Here is an 8,801-nt window from a genome sequence, read left to right on the forward strand (position 1 = left end):
TAGTTTATTTGCAGAATTTGAATACACTGTTTTCAAGAACATATTATTTCACTTTCCCTCACCCTATACCCCAAAAATTGTACAACCTCATGATTACTCCCCCTCCCCCTGCATATACTCATGCCTCTGCTTCCAGCCTCTCCCATCCCACTTGGATCCTTATACTTATTCTACAATAATGTTTTTATACAATATTTATTCTTGTGGGACTGGATTAGTTCACTCAGCATAATGCTATCCAGTCCCTCCTAAGTTAGGTAATAATTTACAAAAGCATTGCACCTTCATGCTGCATAATATTCCACTGTGTGAATGTACTATAATTTCTCAATCCAATCATTTGCAATTGGACATTTGGGCTGTTCCCATATTCTTGCAATGGTGAATAATGCTATTAACATTGGTGTACAAATCTCCACTTGTGCTTCAGTTCTCATTTTATCAGGGTATATTCCAAGTTGTCAAATAGTTGGGTCATATGGAATGTCTATGTTTAGCTTTTTGAGGAAGTGCCAAACTGCCTTCCAGAATGGTTGTACCGTTTTACAATCCCATCAACAATGTATAAGCATTCCTTTCTCATCACATCTTTGCAACATTTATTACTTGCTGCCCTGTTAAACTTTGCCAGTTACTGGAGTGAGATGGTACTTCATTGTGGTTTTGATTTTCATCTCTCTTATCACCAGTGATTTGGAACATTCCTTCACGTGTCTGTTTGTCATTAAAATATCTTCCTCTGAAAATTCTTTTCATGTCTTTTGCCCATTTTGTAATTGGCTTCTCAGTCTTTTTCTTGTGGAGGTCCAGGAGTATTCTATAAACTTTTGTTATAAGACTCTTGTCTGAGATGGTATTACTAAATGTTTGCTCCCAGTCTGTAGGTTTTCTTTTCACTTTGTTGGGAAAAGTTTTTTATGGACACATGAATTTAATCTTTAGAAGGTCCCATGCATGAATTTTATCCTTTTCAGCTTATGCACTTCTGATTGTATATGGCAGTCTCTTTATACCTTGGACTAGCACTTCTAAGCTTGATCCAGTTTGTCCCTTATGAACATTATGGTTTTTTGGGCTTTAATCTCAGGTCTCTGATCCATCTTGAGTTAATTTTTGTGTATGGTGTGAGATGTGGATTCTGTTTCAGCTTTCTTCACATGGTAGTCCAGTTTTGCCAGCACCATTTGTTGAAGAGGTTATCATTTCCCCATTTAATAGCATTGATTTTCTTGTTAAATACCAGTTGACCATAGATAGCTGGGTCTATTTCTGGGTTCTCAAGTCTGTTCCATTGATCTATGTGCCTGTCATTGTCACAGTACCATGCTGTTTTGGTTACTACTGCTGTGTAGTAAGTTTTGAGATCAGGGATTGCTATGCCTCAAATTTCATTTTTGTTTCTCAAAGTGTTTTGCTTATTTGGGGTCTCTTGGCTCTCCAAATAATTTTTTTCTCCAAATAAATTTGATAATTTCTCTTTCAATCCCCTTATAAAATAAATTTGGTATCTGGATTGGGATTGCATTGAACATGGAGATTGCTTTTGGTAGGATTGTCGTTTTCACAATATTGAGTCTTCTTCTCCATGAACAGGGCACATTTTTCCATTTCTTTAGGTCTTTTATTGTGTCTTGCAGAAATGTTCTGTTGTTTTCTTCGCATAGGTCTTTAGACTTCTAGTTAGGTTTACTCACAAGTATCTCAATTTGTGTTGGCTACTGTAAATGGTATTGCTTTCTTGATTTCCTTCTCTGAGATCTCTTTGTTATTGTAGAGGAATCCTATTGATTTTTGGATATTGATCTTCTATCATGCCACCCTACTAAATTGACCTATTAACTCTAACAGATTTTTTTTGTTGGATTTTTGGGATTTTCTATGTACACTATCATATAGTAGGTATATAGCAACAGTTTAACCATCTCTTTTCTGATATGGATGCCTTTTATTTCCTTCTTTTGTCATATCGCCCTAGCAAGCACTTCTAGTACAATATTGAATAGAAGTGATGATGGTGGGTATCCTTGTCTGGTGTCTGTTTGCAAGGAAAATGCTTTTAGTCTTTCTCCATAGAGAATGATGTTGGCTCTTGGTTTTGCATATATCTTTTTCATTATGTTGAGGAATTTCCCTTCTATTCCAATTTTGCTGAGTGTCTTTATCAGGAAGGGGTGTTGGATTTTGTTCAAATGTCTTTCTTGCATCAATTGCTAAGATCATATGATTCTTGTTCTTTGTTAATATAGTAAATTAAATTGTTTTTCTTTTGCTGAACCATCCTTGCATACCTGTTATGAATCCCACTTGGTCATGGTGAATTATTTTTTTGTGACTTTTTTTATTCTATAGGCTAGGATTTTGTTAAGAATTTTTACATCTATATTCATGAGAGATACTGATCTGCAGTTTTCTTTCTTGGTAATATCTTTGATTTGGTATTAAGGTTATGGTTGCTTCATAGAATGATTCTTGAAGTGTTCTTTCTTTTTCAATTTTTTGAAACAATATAAGTAGAATAGGTGCTAAATCCTCATTGAATGTTTGGTAGAATCCACCTGCTAAGCCATATGGTCCAGGACTTTTCTAATGGGGAAGTCTTTTTTATGACCCTTTCAATTTCTTCTCCTGTGGTAGGTCTGTCCAAGTGTTCTATATCTGTCCTTGTCAATCTGGGCAGAGGATGTGTTTCAAGAAATTTGTCCATTTCCTCTAGGTTGTCAAATTTATCAGAGTATAGCTTTTCATATTATTCTGATATTATCTATTTAATCTCCTCTGATTCTTTTGTGATATCACCTCTGTTATTTCTTTTTCCCCCCCTCTGTTATTTCTTGATTGACTTACCTGTCTCTTTTTTTCCCCCTTGTTAAATCTGCCAGTGGTTTGTTAATTTTATTGACCCTTTTGAAAAGCCAGCTCCTGGTCTTATTGATGGTTTCAACTGTTTTTCTGTTTCCTATCTCATTGATTTCAGCTCTTGTCCTTATAATTTCTTTTCTTCTAGAGGTTGTAGGAATAGATTGTTGATCTTTTTCTATTTGCTGAAGGTGTTGAGTTAAATCATTCTTCTTTCTTTCGTTTTTATGTGTGTGCCTATTGCTATGAACTGTTCCCTTGTGGATTGCCTTGGCTGTGTCCCAGAGGTTTTGGTAAGTTGTCTTTCCATCATACTTTGTTTCAAGAAACTTTGTGATTTCATTCTTTATTTCTTGTTCTAGCAATCATGTTCTAGCAGAGAGTTATTTAGTTTCCACATGGGTCATTTTGTAAGCTTTATTCTTCTGTGGTTAATTTTTAGTTTTGTGAAAACAAAAGCAAAATTACAAAAAATTTTAAGTGAAATCCTACACACAGAGACAACAAAGAAAAGTGCATGGACCATAGTAACCATAAATATCAGAAAAAGAAACACAGAAAAATGGCAAAGATAAAAGCTAACCAGACAATAATCATACCTAACGTGAATGGATTAAATGCACCACATAAGAGAAAAAAGAGTAGCAGAATGGATTTTTAAAAAAGACACCCATCAATATGTTGCCAACAAGAGACACCTTTGAAAAAGGAAGAGAAAGATAAACTCAAAGGCTGGGGAAAAAATACATCAAACAAATGGCAACCTCAAAAAAGCAGGAGTGGCAATACTAATCTCTGATAAAATCTATTTCAAAACAAAAACCACCATCGAAGATAAGGAAGGGCATTATATACTGATTAAAGGCACAATAGATCAAGAAGACACATAACCTTGGTCAACATTTATGCACCAAATGATAGACCTGCAAAATACATAAAGCAATAGTTAACTGAATTGAAGAGAGAAATAGACCACAATAGTGGTAAGAGATTTCAACACACCAGTATCACCAAATGATAGGTCAACTCAAAAGAAACTCAACAAAGATGAAGAAGATCTAAAAAAAAAAAAAAATATGAAGAAGATCTAAACTATACAACCAGCCAATTTGAGCTTCTGGATGTATTCAGGGTATTGCACTCAACTAAAACTCAATTTACTTTCTTCTCAAGTGCACATGGTACATTCTCCATCTACTATTCTGAACCTACTTTCCCCCTTCAGTACCTAAGTAACTACTCATTCATTACAATCTAATAAAAATATCACTCAGGGAAAAAAGCTTTCCTAACATGATCCTTTATTTTAAACCATGCAGTGTTCCCCTGCTCAGTTGGCACAATCTCCTGGTCCAGGTATACGTTTCACATGAGCACAATTAAGAGCTCTGGGACTCCCATTCTTCTCAATGTCAGCCACAACTTGTTATGATCCACACAGTCAATGCCTTTGCATAGTCAATAAAGCACAAATAGACATACTTCTGATATTCTCTACTTTCAACCAGGATCCATCTGACATCAGCAATGATATCCCTAGTGCCACAGCCTATCCTAAATCCTACTTGAATTTCTGACAGTTCACAATCTATGTACCCATTTTTAATCATCTTCAGCAGTATCTTGCTTACATGTGATATTAATGGTATTGTTCAATAGTTCCACATTCTGATGGATTGCCTTTCTTGGGATTAAGAACAAATATGGACCCCTTCCAAATCGTTGGCCCAATAGCTGTCCTCCAAATTTCCTGGCATTGACTGATAAGCATATCCAAGGCAACATTTGCTAATTAAGTTAAGAGAGTGAATCAGGGCTGGATGCTCTCTCCATACCTATTCGGTCTGCATGCCAGGGTCCTCAGTCCTACAACTCAAAGAAGTTGATTATTTCAGTTAAGAGTGAATTCAAAATTGACTCAAGCTTCCAGAGGGGAACACAATCCAGCTGACATTTGAGTGCTGCCCATGATACCCAGAGCAGAGGACATAGTTAAGCCACATGGAAACTTTGAGATCATAAATGTGTCTTTTTAGGAAAAAAAATATGCATATAGATGTACATACACATGTTTTCGATATAAAGCTTTTGTATATAAACCCCTCAAGACAAATAAAGACAAGATTTCTAAAGATACTAATAATAAAAGCCAATAAGACAAGAAGAAATAACTATTCTTCTTACATCAAAACTACTTCCAATGATGTCATCAGGAAGAAACTTTGGCACAGAAACACAGACTACCTGTATTGATATTATATTATCTTTTTGGCTCTCTTTCTTTACACTACATTAAGAGCTGCCATAATGAAATAAATTATCAAAATATAAAAATTGTTTTTTCACAATAAAAGATCTAAATAAATGGGAAAATTAGTCCTCTTCATGGATAGAAAAACTCAATATTGTGAAAATGACAATCCTACCAAAAGCAATCTACATGTTCAACACAACCTCAATACGGATACCAAAGTCATTTTTCAAGAAAATCAAAAGGGAAATTGTCAAGTTTATTTGGAGAGGAAAGAGACCCCAAATAAGCAAAGCATTTATGAAAAACAAAAATTAATTTGGAGGCATAGCATGCCCTGATCTCAAAACCTACTACACGCTTCTTCCGGCGCCGAGGACCTTGGCGGGAGGCCGCACGGAGCTTTCCCGGCCGCGGGCACGAGTCGCGCGTGGGGCCTGGAAGCGGAGCAGCGGGCGGCGGCATGGAGGCCTGAGTGACCCCGGCGCCGCCATGCCGAGCTGGACGCTGCTTGCCAGGGCCTGCACGCGGGTGTTGGGCCGCGGTGCGGGCCTGCTGAGCCCTGTGCCGGGCTCGGGGGACAGGACGCATCTCTGCCTTTTTGTACGAAGTCTCCATAGCAAGAGTTGCACGTGGTGGGATGAGCATCTTTCTGAAGAAAACATCCCGTTTATTAAGCAGTTGGTGTCTGATGAGTACCAAGCCCAGTTAGCAAGTAAACTGAACCCCCTGAAGGATGAGCCGTGACTTATACATCCTTGGGAACCAGGTTCTGTTCGAGTTGGCCTGATTGCACTGAAGCTGGGCATGATGCCCTTGTGGACCAAGGACGGTAAAGAGCATGTGGTCACGTTACTGCAGGTACAAGACTGCCATGTCTTAAAATACACACCAAAGGAGAGTCACAACGGGAAGACGGCCGCGCTGACCATTGAGGGGAAGACGGCGTCGCCCTTCCACAAATCTCCATCCATATTGGAATTTTACCAAGAACTTGGATTACCGCCAAAACAGAAAATTAAAATCTTTAATGTCACCGAAAATGCTGTAATTAAACCAGGCACTCCTCTCTACGCTGCCCATTTCCGTCCAGGACAGCACGTGGACGTCACCGCCAAAACGATTGGTAAAGGCTTCCAAGGGGTCATGAAAAGATGGGGATTTAAAGGCCAGCCTGCGACTCATGGTCAAACGAAAACCCACAGGAGACCTGGAGCGATTTCCACTGGAGATGTCGCCAGAGTCTGGCCCTGGACCAAGATGCCTGGACAGATGGGAAACCAGGATCGGACAGTGTTGGGACTGAAGGTGTGGAGAATAAACACCAAGCACAACATCATCTACGTGAACGGCTCTGTCCCCGGACACAAGAACTGCTTAGTGAAGGTCAGAGATTCCTTCTTGCCTGCTTACAAAGATGACTGTAAAAACCTACCATTCCCGACGTATTTTCCTGACGGGGACGAAGAGGCGCTCCCAGAGGATCTGTATGAGGACAGCGTGTGTCAGCCCAGGGTGCCGTCGCTCACCTATGCCTGACTGGCCTGCACGTGGCTGCTCCGAGCCCGGGGCAGGGTGACCACTGTGGGACGTCCCTGCCCCTGATCTTAGCCCGTGTGGCCCAACTCATGAGCGGGGCTGAGGGCTCTGCTGATTCTGTGGGCCAGTCCAATCAGGAGTCATTGTTTTTTTGTGGAGTTTTTTTTGTCAACACAGAGCTGCTTTGTGAAGGGCAAAGACATTATTCTTCCTCCAACTGGATTTTGTTAGAAAAATTACCATGTTAAGCATCTGCTAAGTAGCTCGATTGTACCAAACTTTAGACTGGCAGTTTGCGTGTCAGCAAAATCTTTGCTGTTTTTGAGCATCACTCTTGTATTACACAGTTCTCTAATTAAGGTGTCTGCAAACATGACTTTTGTTAAAGAAAACAAACAAACAAACAAAAAACCAAAACCTACTACACAGGAGTGCTCTCCATTATTTGTGGGGAGAAAGGACTGAGGCATCCCTGGGGTTGTAGGTACCTCCATCTGCGGGTTCTTGCCTCTGCACCTATGGGACTATTGCAGGAGCCAAATAAGACAAGACAGTTTAGTACACAGAACTTCAGGCAGAACTAAGGGATTTTTGTAACTCTCTGTAAGAGAAAGGGAGTGCTTACTTGGGACCCTCCTCCAATCCCCCCACCTCACCCCCTGCATGCAAGCTGCTTGAGCTGGCAGCCCCGAACTCTAATCTCATGCCACTCCAGAGATAAAGAAAGACATACGCTCCAGGAGAAAAGGTACATGGGAAACTGCTTGAGTAGAGCACCTGGTCTCACACCACTCAGGCACTTCATATATGAAGGAAGCCTATAGAGTTTATGTCAGGGGACTACTTCAAGGTGAGAGGTGAGATTATTACAGGGCTGCAGAGCAGAACAGAGAGAATTTCAAAGACTTTAGGAAAGGCAAAATTTCCCCAAAAGGACTTACAGTGGAGTGAGTACCTCACCACATTTTAACTTGGCAACCAAGTAGTAGCATTATAAAGGCAAGAACCACCACCAATTTTCACAGACACAATAGAAATGACCTATCATTTATCAAGGAAAACTTCTCATAATGTCAAGAAGCAACAGTTAGCATCAAACACCTTGAATAAACAAATTAAGCCTTAAAAAACAAAACAAAACAAAAAACCCAGATAATATCAGAGACCTCATAGATACCCCAAAGTCAAGAAGGCAGATAACATATGTTGATATGGGGACCTTCAAACAACTATGAATAAAAGTATAAGTGATGGAAGAAAAAATGGTAGCCACAGATAAAGGGCATAATCTAGAGGTAGAGAATCAGAAAATACATATTCATGAAGAGTTATCTGAATAGCTACAAAAGAAGGTCCAAATAATGGGAGAAACAGTGGAAACCAACAAGACAGCAAATGCTCCAAAGAAATATATTAATGAGGAGGAACTTACACAAACAGGAAGAAAATGCAAAAAATGAAAGAATGAAAAAAATGAAATCAAAACTATAGGTAAAGATATACAAGAACATAATAAACCATCACAAGATAGTGTACTGCCAACACAGTACTAGAAATAACTTAAAGGCACGAAAATGCAATCCAGAACATGAAGACTAAAATGACAGAAGTGCTCAACACGTTGGAAGAACAAAAAAGTAGAATAGGAGATGGAGCAGAAAGTCACTGAGCTGGAAGACAAAAATCTCAATGAAAACATACTAGAAGAAAAATTGGAGATGAGACATTTAAAAAATGAAGAAAATATTATAATTATGTTGGATGACATCAAAAGGAACAACACACATATGATTGGAATTCCAGAATATGAGAGGGGTAGGGAAATCACTAAGAAAATTGTGGAAGAGGTACTAGAAGGAAACTTCCCAGGTATTATGAAGAATGCAGAAACCCACATTCAGGAAGCTCAGTGAACACCAAGTAGACTAGACACAAAAAGGAAAATATCAAGACATAATATAGTAAAATTCTCCAAAATAAAAGATGTTGTTGTTATGTGCCATCGAGTCGTTTCCGACTCATAGCAACCCTATGCACAACAGCTCTAAACCCTGCTCTATGCTGCGCCAACCGCACCGCCTCTGACACACCCATCCCGATTACCCCAGTCACCGAATCAATCCATCTCATAGAGGGTCTTCCCCTCCTGCGCTGT

At 39.3% G+C, this 8,801-nt stretch overlaps 1 pseudogene; it reads left to right on the forward strand.

Moving 5' to 3' along the window:
- The first annotated feature begins 5,599 nt into the window (after nt 1-5,599).
- On the forward strand, nt 5,600-6,646 carry LOC102869314 (annotated as a pseudogene).
- The last annotated feature ends 2,155 nt before the right edge of the window (nt 6,647-8,801 follow it).

This window comes from Elephantulus edwardii, unplaced genomic scaffold, assembly GCF_000299155.1.
Source record: "Elephantulus edwardii isolate Elephantulus edwardi_28Jun2011 unplaced genomic scaffold, EleEdw1.0 scaffold00341, whole genome shotgun sequence".
Taxonomy (NCBI): domain Eukaryota; kingdom Metazoa; phylum Chordata; class Mammalia; order Macroscelidea; family Macroscelididae; genus Elephantulus; species Elephantulus edwardii.